At 37.4% G+C, this 15,764-nt stretch overlaps 1 protein-coding gene across 1 annotated transcript in view; it reads left to right on the top strand.

Moving 5' to 3' along the window:
- Positions 1–15,764, top strand: part of LOC113048087 (neuron navigator 3-like) — a 295,342-nt gene that overhangs the window by 38,897 nt on the left and 240,681 nt on the right. The window lies entirely within an intron of this gene.

Raw genomic sequence — 15,764 nt, 5'->3', positions numbered from 1 at the left:
ACACCTTCCTTTCCTCTGTCTTTGCTGAAACCTCATATCAGTGTTAAGTAGTTAATAGAAAATTGCTGAAACCAGTCCCACTGCTGTTGCTTTTTCAAATCCTAATGGAAATTGGGATTGGAAATAAAAACCAAGAGCTGCAGTTCTCCTAGCAACAGACTGTATGTCTGGGACCATATTGTAAATTGTCTGAAATTACAACGCTGCGTGAAGGATGTGTGGTTTAGCATGTCTCCTTTGGAGAAGCATTTTCTCTTCGGACCCACAGCCTTAATGGAATTTTAAAATAGCATGAAGTCGATGATGGTCCACTCCAGTCTGGTTTATGTTGCTATTGCTGGTTAGTTAGTTAGTGGAACTGTGTGGTACTTTTTGTCAGCCAAAATAAAATAAATCTGATCAAATAGCACACTGGCAACATATGGTTATTAATTTATTTTATTTCATTTTAGAGTGGCCCTTTATAGTGGACACCTACGCAATTTTCATGCTGTCTAATCAGCATCTTGATATGCCACACCTGTGAGGTGGAAGGAATATCTTGGCAAAGTGCTCATTAACACAGATTTGTGAACAATATTTGAGAGAAATAAGCCTTTTGTGTGCATAGAAAAAAATCTAAGATTCAGCTCATGAAAAATGGGGGCAAAAACAAAAGTGTTGTGTTTATAATGTTGTTCAGTGTAAATGCGTAGATTTAAAAATGTCCATTGTGACCAGTCTGCAAAATACAACACATGTCAGGGTCCAAAATGTCGATTGTTTCAGCGAAGACATTGAGTTTGCTAGTGATTTGCTTCTATAAAATTCATTTTGCATTTGTTTTGGGACATTTAGTCCATGTTTGTTTATTCATGTGGCCTTAAAAATGCATTTTCAGAGACAGGCTGGTAATCAGAGTTGCTCTTCTCACACACTCCTCTAAGCTATTGAGCTCTTATCTTCTAATGCACTCCAGCATTTAAGGAAAACATCATTTTTCTCTGCTAAAGCACAGACTGTTGCAATAGAGGGGTGGAATACAAAAGAGAGGTCTCACAGAAGTTCAGTAGTGTCTCTATGATGCTCTCTGTTTGAATAAGAGCAAGAAAACACTCCTCATCAATAACTCTTAAAAAGCTTTAAACGCACCTCTAGGCTGTTCCTTACATGTGCAACAGTCTTCCTTTGTCTTTGCTATCTACAAACAACATTCTTTAGTACTGATGTTCTGGTGACATGAGGAATCATCTGAACTCAACAAGCACAACTTTGCCATTCGATCTAAATGCCTCTGTGTCTCCTCAATGCTGTAAAAGCAGATGTTTTTCCATGTTGGGTCGATGCCTCGAGAGCCAAGGGGAATTCTATTGGAGTGGAGTCGTGTTGTTGTAGATTTAGTCAGTGATAGTCATCCATACACCCACCTGAGACCCACCTGTAAGAGGGGATGTGATGGGGATAAGGGAGGAAGAGACTGTTTGTCTCCTCTCATATATTTAAATTAATATCCTTGTCTGTTCTCAGCAAGGGAGGGAAAGAACTTTCAGTGCCGCAGGTAATTGATTTTTGGGGTTGAAATTGTCTATATGCTCCACAGTGCTCCTGAGTCCATCCTAGTGGAAATATTAGTGATACATAAGAAAATATGCGTTTAACAAATTAAACATAAAAAAATGCTTTGTGAAATTGTTTGAAATATAAGAACTCTTTCTTCAAACTACCCTCTAACTCAGGGGTCTCAAACTGCTGTTCCTCTGGCCATTTACGCCAGAGGAAAGATGTCTCTTTCCAAACCGAAAAGGAAAGTGGATGAGGATCACAGATAGTTTCAAGAAAGATGGATGTCGCAGTATTTTTTTTTTTTTTTTGTGGTGTTTAATGGAAATGCTACCTGTCTGATAGGAACAGATAAAGTTGCCGTTTTAAAGGAATATAATCTCAAGCATCATTAGTTGACTAAACATGGAGAACAGTAGTTGAATTACCAGGAAGACGAGAGAAAAATACGAGCCACGCAGTTGCAGAGAGGGCTGACGTCCCAGCAAAACCTTTTCCATAAAGCCAAAAAGGATGCTGATGCTGCAGTTGAAGCAGTGAGTGAGTTGATCGCTAAAGCGGGAATGATATTCACAGAAGGGCAGTTTATAAAGGATTGCATGCAGAAAGTCGCTGATATTCCTTGTAAAACTTGTTCAACAATCTATCTTTGTCAGCAAACACAGTGGCAGAGCCAATCAGTGAGTTATCGAGTGACATGTATAATCAGTTGCGCAGCAAATCTAAAGTTTTCACTGCATACTCTGGAGCTTGACGAAAGCACACATAACCGACATTGCTCAGCTAGCAATTGTCATCAGGGGTATTAATGATCAATTTATATGTATATATATATATATATATATATATATATATATATATATATATATATATATATATATATATATATATATATATATATATATATATATATATAAGCAGTGGTGTTGCATCAATTGAGAGCACTGGTTTGCTGTGAAATAGGCTGGTTGGCATTACCACTGATGGCACCCTGTCTATGACATTGAAAAAAATTTACTTGTAGCACTAGTACAAAGAAAGTTAGAAGAGGAAAATGCAGATGCAGCAGTTGTTCTGCACTGCATTATTCACCAACAGGCACTGTGCAACTAATACTTGAAATATGAACATGTCATGTCTGTTGTCCTGAAATGTATCAATTACATCAGATCAAGGAGTTTACAGCACCACCAGTTTTGGGCCTTTTTAGAAGAAACTGAGTCAGCATATGGTGATGTACTTTATTTTACTGAGGTGTGCTGGCTCAGCAGGGGGAATGTCCTGAAGAGATTCTTTGATGGACCTTGCATTCTTAGTTGACATAATACAGGAGCAGAACATCCTTAACCTGAAGCTCCAGGGCCTAGGTCAGCTCATCACAGCAGCCTATGAGAGTGTGAAAGCCTTCTCAACAAAACTATGATTGTAGAAAACTCAGCTTTCTGCAAAAAACCTCAGTCATTTCCCAACATTCAGATCTCTTGGGGAGGAGGGCGCAGCATTCAGTAGTGATGAATATGCCTCTGCTATTAAAAACCTACTGCAGGAATTTGATCACCATTTTGCTGACTTCAAGGCACATCGTGACACTTTCCAGCTGTTTGCAGACCCCTTCCCTGCTGATGTGGAGACTGTCCCAAGTTTGTTGAAAATGGAACTTATTGACTTGCAGTGCAACAGTAAGCTAAAAACTAAATTAAAAGAGGCACAGGGACAAGCAGACAAGACTGGACCGTTTTTGAGAGAATTACCACCATGCTTCCCAGAGTTGTCCAAAGTGTTCAGTCAGTTAATGTGCCTTTTTGGAAGCACATATCTTTGAGAAACTTTTCTGAACTATGAACTTTAAAAAATGCAAGTACAGGTCCAGGCTTAGTGATGCCCATCTTGAAGCTGAGTTTCAACTGTGACCTCCATCAGAACAAACTTGGCTCAGCTGTGTGAGCAGAAGCGCTGCCAGGTGTCTGGCAAGAAATAGAATAGTGTACAAATGTATTCAGTGTTTGCATCTGTTCAGTGCAATGTTGTTATTTGGGTGCATTTTTCTTTCTTTTGTTATTTAAGTTAAAATAAAGAAAGGGAAAAAATATTTGCACTACCTGTTAAAAATGAATATATACTTTTATAACAACGATAGAGACACTGCTGTTTAATTTTTTATTTTTTTTAAAGTTTGACAAAAATGTTTTATCAATGGAATTTGAAGTAAATTCTTTCTCTTCTTTTCTTTGTCCTCCTCCCCCTCCTTCATCGACTCTTACAGCCGATGACTTTTCTTCACAAATAAGACAAGAACCATCAGTGACCAGTTCTCCACACTGCAGACTAATGATAACTTCATAACGACTCATTTTTGTGTTTGTTTGTTTTGTTTTTGCTCTTAAATCATTTTTTTTCAGCAAGACCAGGCTTTTGTTGATTCCTTGCAATAGTTTCAACTGTTTGTGTTTGTGTACGGCACTCACAGAAATTCCATTGGATCATTTTTCAAATCCAACTGCCTGACATCTATCTGTAATTGGCGACTTTTCTCTATGACAGCTCTAGGCTTTGTAACAATTAAAATAATCTGAGCTCAGACACACACACACACACACACACACAATAACAATAAATTAGAAAATTATTAGTAAAAATAAAAATAAAAACATTACACTTTACTACGGAACCCCGCACATGACATGCGAGAAAAAATAAATAAAGTGTGTGCACCGTATACTAATTCGTTCCCTCAATTTACTAAAACGTGCACACGATTACTATTGCGTTCCCCGGAGTTACTATTGTGTTCGCTCGATTTGGCAAATAGAGGGAACGAATTAGGAAATCGTGCGCACAATTTATAAATCAATTGAACGCAACAGTAAATCGAGGGAATGTTATAGTAATCATGTGCACGTCTTAGTACATTGAGGGAACGAATTAAGCCTTATATTATTTCCTTTGTGTCATGTGCGGAGCTCCGTACTTTATTTTCATCCATTTCTCATTTTTTATTTAAAACTAGATTTATTTACATATGTATTGTACAATTTAATGTAGAATACAATAGTTAATTAATTTAATTTAATTTAATTAAAAAAATGCTGTTTCTTTCAGTCATTTTGTGTACAGTTCTTGGTTTGACTGACATATCTTTAGAGGGCAGGATTTTAAAAGGGTACCCATGTGATTAAAGTGTTGAAGTGGTGGTAATTTCAAAATGATTTTTTTTTTCATGTATTACCACCACTTCAACACTTTAATCACATGGGTACCCTATGTGATTAAAGTGATGAAGTGGTGGTAATTTCAAAATGATTTTTTTTTTCATGTATTACCACCACTTCAACACTTTAATCACATGGGTACCCTATGTGATTAAAGTGATGAAGTGGTGGTAATTTCAAAATGATTTTTTTTTTTCATGTATTGAATGACAAAAAGAATCCATCCTGCTTTAAATAACTTGAGACAGAGGACACAACTGTGGTGTATGTTTATTAAAAACAGAATGTTATTGTGCGATAGTGTGGATCCTTATATAGTTATCAAAGTAGCTATCTTTAAAGTTATCATTCTTGATGTGAATGCGCCTTAATTCAGTAGCGAAGTCTAGTGGAAGTGGCTTTAGATGGCTAACAAAAGCCACTTAGCAAGATGGCTAACAAAACTATTGCATTTGGACCTTCTATTCCAAGCACCTTTTCAGTCATACAGTAGATCAATATTCTCAAGCATTAGCTTATCAGCTTCAGGGCTCGGATATTGTATTAAAGGTAAACAAATACTCTTTAGATCCCTTAAACACCTTGTATTTGTCAAAGCAGGCAAAGCCTGGAAACCATCATAAATGAGCTGAAAATATAGATGCAAGTTTATGTTTGATGCGAGACGATGTATGTATTTGTGCCAGAGCCAGAGGAAATAATTTTCTCCTAATGCATGCACATAGTAAATAACCCATCACCGGTTTATTTTGATTCATGAGTCAATCAATGTAGCTGCGATCGGCGTTGGCTGCAGATGGCTGATGGGGTTCCACGTTGTCTCCCTCGGTTTGACATTCCTTTATTTATTTATGCCAGAAAGAGGGGGAGAAAGTGATAAACAGAGGGAAAGGAAAGTCATCTGGAGAGAAATAGACTGTGGATTCCTTATCAAAGCAGCTATCCACTTTTACATGAGTGAGAGGATCAACGCTGAACTCCTTCTCTTTGTTCCACTCCGCATGTGTGCGTACAAGCGCGTCTGGAGAGCATTTGATCGAGGGTGGATCCGTGTTTGGCGCCGCACTCCCGACACTTCTGAATAGGGAGAAGGGAAGCTGTCGTAAGGAGTGTTTGTTGGTTGGAGTTGTGAGCCTGTGTGTATGTTTGTTAGAATGTGTTTGTTTTGAGGCGTAAGTCTTTGTGTCAGACGTCCAACTGTGCATTCGGCTGTGCACGTTAATGTATGTGCGCTTAAATGTATGTTTGTTTAATACAGAGATCTTGACCCCCTGGGACCAGCCTGTTCATTATTCTTCTTAAAAGAATCATTAAAATTTCATCACTGCAACGCAATCTCTTCTTCAGCACTGAGACCAGAGTGTAGCTGGGATGGGGAAGGGGGTTGGGAAAGGGGAGGCTGAGCATCTCTCTCTCTCTCTCTCTCTCTCTCTCTCTCTCTCTCTTTCTCTCTGACTCCTGGATTGGTTGGAAACATGGAGGGCGGCACACACCCTTGGATTGTGATGGAAGTGATCGAGTGTCCCTTTTTGTGTGCAGAGTGAACTGTCTGTTCTTAGAGTGGGACCAACGAGGACCAAGTGGATTTTCCATACATATAGGCACTATGGCACTTGTTGTAGTACTACCTGGCTCGCCATGTGGGCCTTGCCCACCCCCTCAAAGGAGGGATGCTTTAGACACACTGGGGGGGAAGGTAAGATAGGCGTCTGGTGTTTCTACATAAAACTCTACCTGTTGGTCTCTCTGCATGTAAAGTCTCAGCTAGGACTGGGTGATATTGAATATTCAGTGTAAAATTAAATTCTTGCATATATATTTTAATTATAACATTGAATTCAAGCAAATTGCAATGCACTGTTAATATTTGTTTTTACTATGACAATTTCTTAAGACTAAAAATTTAGTTTCTGTGGTCATTCTTTGTCAATGCTTGAGTATGAGAGTGTTAAAGTCGCATTGAAAAAGGAAGTAGCGACAGATCTTTTCTTCTGTTTTGTGGTACATCAAAGTTTAACAGATTAACAGTAAATTGTAGGGCGGAGGCTTGGTTCTATCCATCAGTTAAAGATTGGATTGAGACAGATATCAATGCGAGCTTGAGATCGACTGTAAAAAAGTGGTGGGGTTTAAGCAGTCATAATGACTGGACAAAACCAGTATAAATCACCAAAGAGGTTGACAACCAGTAGGTCGAGTTATGGTATTTTGATTAAAAATTGCATGGTAAAATACATAAATAATTAACATATGCATGGAAGAGTGGAATGAATAACATGCTTTTAAAAAATAGATAGGGTGCATTTAAATTTTATGCCGGCTTTTAAGACTTTCATGCTGACTTTTTATAAGTGCCTGTAGTTTAAACTTCAGTCACAAAAAAATGCCTTTATAGTTTGTGTATATAGAATTATAATATGTGTATATTATGAAAATCTATAACATGCACTGTATGAAGGTAATCTGTTAATGCAGACTATATTAATATAAATAAATGGCTTTAGAGTTTGTAAATTTGATTCATTTTCACAAATCAGTCAAACTGTTAATTAAAATGATTCTAAACTCAAGATTAATTTGCCTTATTAAAAAAATGTTTGTGAAAATAAAATAATAATATGTGTATATTATAAAAACGTGTAATGTGTACTTAATGAAGGTAAATGTATTACATCAATGTAGACTATATTAATATAAATAAATAAATTTTTTAAACGTATTCAGTTTTGAAAATGTCTTGATTGGTCTTCGTGTTTTAATTCTTGCATTAAATATTTGAAATCTGTTTGTCAAGAATTTAAGTGAAATGTTGGTTTTCTGTGCCATTTCAGAGAAAAAAAATACATAAACATCATTTTTTTTAACCTAAATTACACATCCTCAGTCACAGCAGATTTCTGATGCATTTTTTTTTTTTGTATTCTTGTGCCTAATGTTGATAAATGAGCCATATAACAGTGAAGCAGAGATCTCCTGCTCTTCATGAATATATTGCTCACGACATAAGGTGTGCATTGTGCGTTGTACTGTACATGTCATGCCACTTTGTCTCCTTAGAGAACCTTCTGAGATAGTCAGAATGCACAGCTGCCTGAAATCTGCCACTCCCTGTGCATACGCTGCTTTGTTTCCAATGTCTTACCTAGACGCTCTTTCGTCTCTGTCTTTCTGCGATTCTCATTTTATTGTGGTGGCAGTAAGCAGCTGATGATTATCTCTCAGGTCAGTAATGGCTTGCTGTATTTTGAAGCATGTGGTTGAGCGGACCATGATCGCTGCTTAATTCACCTGCGTGGGACACTGGATTAGCACTGTTGCTTGATGGATCACCTCTGAAGATGGGGGGATAGAGAGAGAGAGAGAGAGAGAGAGAGAGAGAGAGAGGAAAGGAGGGATCCCACTGGTGGCAGTATATCATGGTTGGGATAATAGAATTCTGCCGAGTTGACAGATCCGCGCTCACCTAAATATTCGACCTGCATCCCCAGCCCAGATCACACAAGAATGCTACCAATCCACCAATGCCGGCAGCCCTTTGCCTTTTATGGGTCAATGGCTCTGCTGTGGATTGAATCTGAGGTTGAGGATGATTAATAGTCAATAACAGGCTTGATGAAAACAAACTCCGCCCCCACGACTGCTGTTGCTCCAGTGGCTGCCTTCATATTCATTTAATGTACTTATGACTTCCATCTTGATAATGACTAATGTGTCTTATCCACTCAGCTTCACAGATTACCCAGCTGCCCTTTTGATTAAACGAAACTAAAGTCTCGGATGTGTGCGGCGAAGCTTTCATGGCTCAAGACACTTCAAGTGATCTCCTTTTACCGTTGAGTGTGTAAAGTCGTGTAAAGAGATCGAGTTTGTTTACCCTGCTGTAGATGGATTTTCCGAACTCATTGAAAATCCTCAGCGCGCTACATTGTAATCATCACCGCGGAGCTGTGAAAATGCGCATCGCTCTCATCCCTCGTTGATTGCATTACGTGTTGCAATTTTCCCTCCCATTACATTCTCAGGTATTTGTGGTTTAGCAAGCACTGCCAGCTTGGTGGCTCGCCTACAAGGCTGATGAGTAAAATAAGAAGATGGCTTCTGCAATCCGCACACGTAACATGCCTGTATTTCCCGCCCACCAATTATCTGTCATTTTGATGCATTCATGTAATCTGGTAAGGCTCACATTGTTCAATATATACTCATGAACGGTGGGGGGTTGATGGAAAGAATGGGCATGGTCACAGGCTGTTTCATAGTGTATATAACCCTGGGGCGAAGGATGTGAGCAGAAACGAGATTTGGACCCCATTATTGGACGGAAGAAGTTGCTTTATTAAGGAGACCATGGAAACGAAGAGCATCTAAAATGCAACAAAAATTGAGCTGAGCGCGGAGGGAGGCTGTTTATCATGCCAGCAATTACACCTCAGTGCTTTGCCATGTAATAAAAGCAGTTTTATGCAGACAGAGGGCATGAATAAGAGATGCTCATGGTGAAGAAGATATAAGGATGGAAATCTCCACTGAGCCGTCTCAACTTTGACCTCGCTGCCTGGTAGCTCCGCTTTGTTCAAGTGGTGCTGGTTTTTGTAGCTTGAGAGTTGAGTTACAGTACAACTAACAATGATCATTCTAATATAGAAATATACACATGCATGCAAATATATTTACATTACATTTACATTTATTCATTTAGCAGATGCTTTTATCCAAAGCGACTTACAGATGAAGACAGTGGAAGCAATCAAAAACAACAAAAAGAGCAATGATATATAAGTGCTATAACAAGTCTCAGTTAGGTTAACACAGTACACGTAGCATGGGATTTTAACTAATATAATAAATAAAAAGAAAACAGATAGAATAAAAAAATAAAAGAATAGAGCAAGCTAGTTAGAGGTCTTTACACATACACACACACACATACATATACAATTGCATAATAAATGAAAAGAAAATAGAATACAAAAAGATTAGAAAGGTAGTTGGATTAGAATTAGAGTTAGAATAGAATTAGAATAGTGAGTGATAAAGTTAGAGGGTCAAATAAAGATGGAAGAGATGTGTTTTAAGCCGATTCTTGAAGATGGCTAAGGACTCAGCTGCTCGGATTGAGTTGAGAAGGTCATTCCACCAGAAGGGAACATTTAATTTAAAAGTCCGTAAAAGTGACTTTGTGCTTCTTTGGGATGGCACAATCAAGTGACGTTCACTTGCAGAACGCAAGCTTCTAGAGGGCACATAAGTCTGAAGTAACGATTTAGGTAAATGGGTGCAGAGCCAGTGGTAGTTTTGTAGGCAAACATCAATGCCTTGAATTTTATGCGAGCAGCTATTGGAAGCCAGTGCAAATTAATAAACAGAGGTGTGACGTGTATTATTTTTGGCTCATTAAAAATTAATCTTGCTGCCGCGTTTTGAATTAATTGTAAATTAAATATATACACATATTTAAATATGCTGGAGTAATGGCTACTGAATTTATTTTTTTATGACAGGATTAAATAATTTGAAAATATATTAAAATAGAAAACATATTGTATATTGCAATAATATTTCACAATATTATAGTTTTTACAGTATTTTTAATCTTATAAATAAAGCGTTGGTGAGCATAAGAGACCTCTTTCAAAAACATAATTAATTTAAAGTATTAGTAATTTTTAATTATTCAAAGATTTTAACCAGTAGTGTTTATTAATTTTACATGAAAAGGAAAAATAGTTGCTGGAGCCACTGTGCAACAATGGCCCCGACACCCTGATGTTGGAAAACAGGCAAGAGGGAACACAAGAAAGCCCTCCATGGGATTTGATCATGGGATTTTACATTATAACGCTATATGCTCAAACTGAGATTTCATGTTATGATTTGTTGCCTTGGTTCTACCAGTTTGTCGTAATGGGATTTTACCATAATCCCTCCATAATCTCACTAAATCACTCTGTTCTCCAGATTAGCAGCTCAGGAACTGAATGGAGAAGGCAGTTCTGTGGTTTGGTATTAGTGTAATCTAAGATTAATTGACTTCTAATTCGAAATCCATTGAAACGAATGAGTGAATAAAGGTGTTTTATGTCTAGCTGTGCTTGCTCTGCCTTGAATAATGAGGCAGGGACTGTTGCTCAGATAGAATATTCCTTGCTTCTGTTCTCTGAATGAGAAAGGGAGTGCCCCTGAATGGTGGAGAATACAAAGAAACGAGTGCTGGCTTCATGTTTTCGCTCGAGAATGCATAAGAACAACAGAGCGCATAGTATTTAAAACATCTCATATGGTGTAACCTTCATAAATGACAAGTTAGCCTGTTTTGACAAAATATTGAAGATCTAAAGCACTTATGTTATTTTTATAGAGATTTCCACTGGCCATTTTTTTCCAAAGCAGATTGAATGTACACTGAATGCCACATTTTGTTGCCAATTTATAAAACTCGGGAAAAGTGCACATCTTTTCATGGATGTGACTATAAAATAATAATATAATGTATTGAGACATTTGAGAATTTGCTTTTCAACTCTTATAAAATGCATTAACATGCTTTTAAGAAGTGGTACTCTAGTAATACCATGATGGTAATACCATACCAGGTTTATCTTTATTGAAGTATTACGTTATCCCAAAATACCATGATATATACATATACGTTAAGTGTTTAGTACCATATTATGAGCTTTTTTTTGTAAGGATAAAAGGTATTGCATGTTTCTGCAGTTTCTGGTTTATGATATTTTAAAAGCTCCTGGAGATATACAGATTTGTTAGGATCAGTGCAAGATCTCAAAGAGAAAGAGAGACGCTTGGTAACTGCATCTCCTGTTACCGTGGCGACAGGAAAGCCAGGGTCATTCCGACAGCAGCAAACCAGTCTACCCCGTCAGACAATGACAAAACGTGTAGACTGCGTAGACTGTATTTCTGTTTGAGTAGGATGGCCATGCAGGTATATGGGCTAAAGTTAAAAACACGCTTGCTTGAGGGCTCAGGGCTTGGTAAACAGAATTGTAAATTCAGCTGGGGCTCGAGGCTGCTGAGAAACTTTTGTAGTAAATGGGCACAGTTGGGACTCGCATAGAGACTGTTATGACATCTGTTGTCCAATTAAACGTCCCCACAAAATGTATTCAATGGTACTGAGATCTAAATTTAGCTTTTACCTAAGGAGTAATGTTTTGTACATATAAATCTCAAATAACCTTGCACTCACTTATGTATAATTTAAAGCAACCTGTCCTCCAACCAATACGCTCCTATAGGTCGTTTGTCCAAATCCCTGAAATACGACCCATCAGAGCGTATACTACAATTGCGCCCCTATCGGCAAAGGGTCGTTTTCATATTAATGTTTTGTACTCTTTTATTTGCCCTCTGGTTTGCGTTTCGTGTAGCTCAGTTAGTAGATTATTGCGTTATACCTTGATATGTAATCGTGCTATCATGGGTTCGATCCCAGGGAACGGACGTGCACGAAAATGTATATGCTCAATAAATCATAATTTAGCATGTTTTCTGTGAGGGTTAGGTTTAGGGGTGGGGTTAGGTGTGGTAATTCGAACGAATAAGCCACCTACAGTACCAAAATCTGTAGGAAATACTGTGAGATCGGTGTAAAACGCCCACACATTGCATTTAAATAAACGTGCGTTTTGATTGGTAATGACTTTATACGTCAATTCATGACGACAGACGCAACGCGATACTGTCATTATTTGTACGCCCACTAGGGGGTGCGCTTAACTTTAAAACTTAAATATAGGTCGTAATAAATGCTTGCACAAACGACCTATATGGTCGTTTTTTGGTGGAGGACAGACTCATTTAAAGGTTTAGTTCACCTCAAAATGAAAGCTTTGTTTTTTTCATTGTCATGTCGTTTCAAAACTGTACTTTCTTTCTCCCATGGAACACCAAAGAAGATGTTTGAGGAGATAAATAGGATGCAGTATTAGCTATATACTAGTGTTATAGCAGTACATGTATGTGGTATGGGACTTTTGGTCCTGTACACATGTGTACCAAGCAAATACAGCATTGTTTTAACCTCTGCACTACTTCTTTTTATTGTATTTTATTTATTATATTATATTTTATCTATATTACAATTTTTTAGGACTGTCAAGCCTTCAAAAGCTGATAAAAATGGTCCACATGACTTGCTGGTTATATTAGTCTCATAAAGTCATACGATTGCTTTGTTTGACAAACAGACACAATATAAGTAGTTTTTCTAGCTACTTAAGTGTAGCACTTAAATCTCATTCATTTACATAGATCACAGCATATAGTGCAAGATATGATGTCATACAGCTTTTGGATGACATCATACATTGAAGATTCATACATTTACATTGAAATCACAGAGAGAAGTGACATAACTTCATGCCACATCAATATTTTTATATTAATAATTTTTTAAAAGCATCATCCAGTGCACTTTGAATCAATACTCAAATCATATGAAAGGACTGAACAAATGAATGAATGAATCTGAGTTTGCTGCATTTGTTCTCTGTAATGCTGAGGCAAGCAGTTGGCACAGACACAAGGAAGTCTGACATGTTTATGTCGTGTGGGGGTTTCAATAGCCCGTCCAGTTTTATTTAAAGCATGTTGTTTGGCATGCATTTAGAGTGATGTTAAAGCTCCTTCCGTTTATCTCTGAAATGTGCTTCGTTCACACTCGCTCTCTCTCCAGATTTCCCTCAATAAACCAGGAACGGGGAATAAATCACTCTCGGGAAAGCAGTGAAATCAATTTATTGCTTTCGAAATAAAACTCATCTTTTGTCTTTGCAAGTGCAGGGAGGACAAGCACGAAAGCTTGGCTGGTAATTACACCTTTATTATGTTTTAATCATCGTTTCCCTGATAGACAAATGCCGGGTAGGGTGGACTATTTGTGTGTATTTGTGATTGTGGTAGTAAAGCTCAAATGCTTCACCACTCCAGCACATCCACATCGCTGCAATTACCAAGCATTTAACTGCTGGTCAATTTCAAAGCAGATTCAAGGGCAAATCTGCCTGATTTATTATAGGATGCCCTCAGAGGCCTCTATGATCAGTTAGGTGTTTTCAATGTCACTGACCTCTGATCTGTTATGAGACAGTACAGGGGACATTTCCATGCTGTGATCATTTCTCCCAGGGGAAGTCAGTGGAAGTCCACCATAGACATTCACCTCTTTACATCAAATTAAAGTGGCAGCACAGAGGCCAAGTCAATGAATCATATTTTATAGGATATAGTCTAGCTCACTGACAATGGATGCTCATTGAATGCTAAAAGTCTGTAAAAGAACAGAGAAAAAGACTTAAATTCTTCAATAATCAGTCACTCTGGATATCTCACAATGACCTCACAATAAAAAAAAAATAAAAAAAAATAATAATAAAAAATACATTTGCCTTACATTATCTTTGAATCCTCAGACACCTTCACTAGTTCTAAGTAAAGTTTATGCATTTATCAGACGCTTTTATCCAAAGCGACTTACAGTGCATTCAAGCTATCAAAGTTATTTCCATAAAATGTTATTTGTGCAGTTTTTTTAAGTAACTATGGTTACGTAATAACTATACTTATGACTGAATGGCACAATTAAATCAAACATGTACCTGTCTCACCTCTTTGAATTAGCACATTGCTATTCAGATAGAAAATTGGATTTCTCGATTGGAATAATAACAGCTTCTGTTCTCAAGAGTAACGGATGTATATTAGCAGCAGTGAGATGGCCCACATACACCCGCTTGATTTGCTTTAGATTTCTGCCTCTTTTTCTAATCACAATTTTTTAGTCTACACATTTCTTTATAATTACTGTGCTTGGCTTCTTATTTATGCCTACGGCGTCATACATGAATTTGGAACTGCATACTACTCTTACTACTCTTACCATTTTTATTATATTCTGAATTCGGCAGTTGTCTCTCTCTCTCTCTCTCTCTCTCTCTCTCTCTCTCTCTCTCTGAATTTGTCAATTAGCTGTGGAATATGCAAAGTATTGCTCTTGAAATAATAGAAATTGTTCTTCACCTCAAAATGACAACAATTTAGCTGATAGACAAAGAGGAGTATTTCCATCACCATGAGTGCTTTTACCTCTTCGTTTTGACAGCCTGGTAACATCACATGTGTATTCGAAAAATGTTTTACTGCCCTTACTGCTGTAAAATAAACAGCCAAATCAATTATAAATGATAAAAACCATGAAGATATGTAGAGTAAAGTGTGTCAGTCCTTTGCAGGAATATGTGAATGTTTCTTTTTGTGAAAATAAAGAAAACTAGAACTACTGAATAATACAGGAGATGGTAGAACTCAGTTGTGCTCTTTATGGGAGCCTTCGAGTGATGCTGTAGATTTGGATGTAGATTTATGTGCATTTGTTGATTCAGTCAAACTATTGTTTTGCAAATCCTTTGAGTCCCTGGGTCTATTTTCTTTGAATTGTTCTCTGACAAATAATAGTGACATAATAATACTATCCCACTATGAATTCCTCAAGATGGTTCTTTCCATCTGGATTCAGGACAGTCGTAGCTGACAAAATGACTTCTTAATTACCTTTTTGTATTCCAGTTTTGACAAAAAATGAGAACCACATGCTGCATTTTACGCTTTTGTTTAAAAGAAAACAAGATGACTGCAACTGAAATGCACTGGTTAATTTTAAATGAACTAGTTCAAAAATGTTATTCACTGATTCAGCTGAGCCCAATGCTCAGAAGAATTCACAGAATTGTCTTGGTGTGACTCTTGATTTAGCGGCATGAGTGCAGTTTGAAGTAAAAAATAAAAATTATGGTACATGGAAAGTTACGAGTTGGCAAGATTCAGATGCAAGACAACTAGACAAGAGCAGTTTGGCTTGGGGAGGACTGTTAAATGGACACTTTTACACAAATAGCCACAAGTCAATGCATTCTGAGATTTAAGAACTATTATTAATGAAATCCAAACCCTAGTATATCTCCATCCTAAAGATGAAAATTGGGACTCACAAGCCAA

The sequence above is a fragment of the Carassius auratus genome, chromosome 29 (assembly GCF_003368295.1).
Source record: "Carassius auratus strain Wakin chromosome 29, ASM336829v1, whole genome shotgun sequence".
Classification (NCBI taxonomy): domain Eukaryota; kingdom Metazoa; phylum Chordata; class Actinopteri; order Cypriniformes; family Cyprinidae; genus Carassius; species Carassius auratus.
This window is presented reverse-complemented; position numbering and strand designations above follow the sequence as displayed.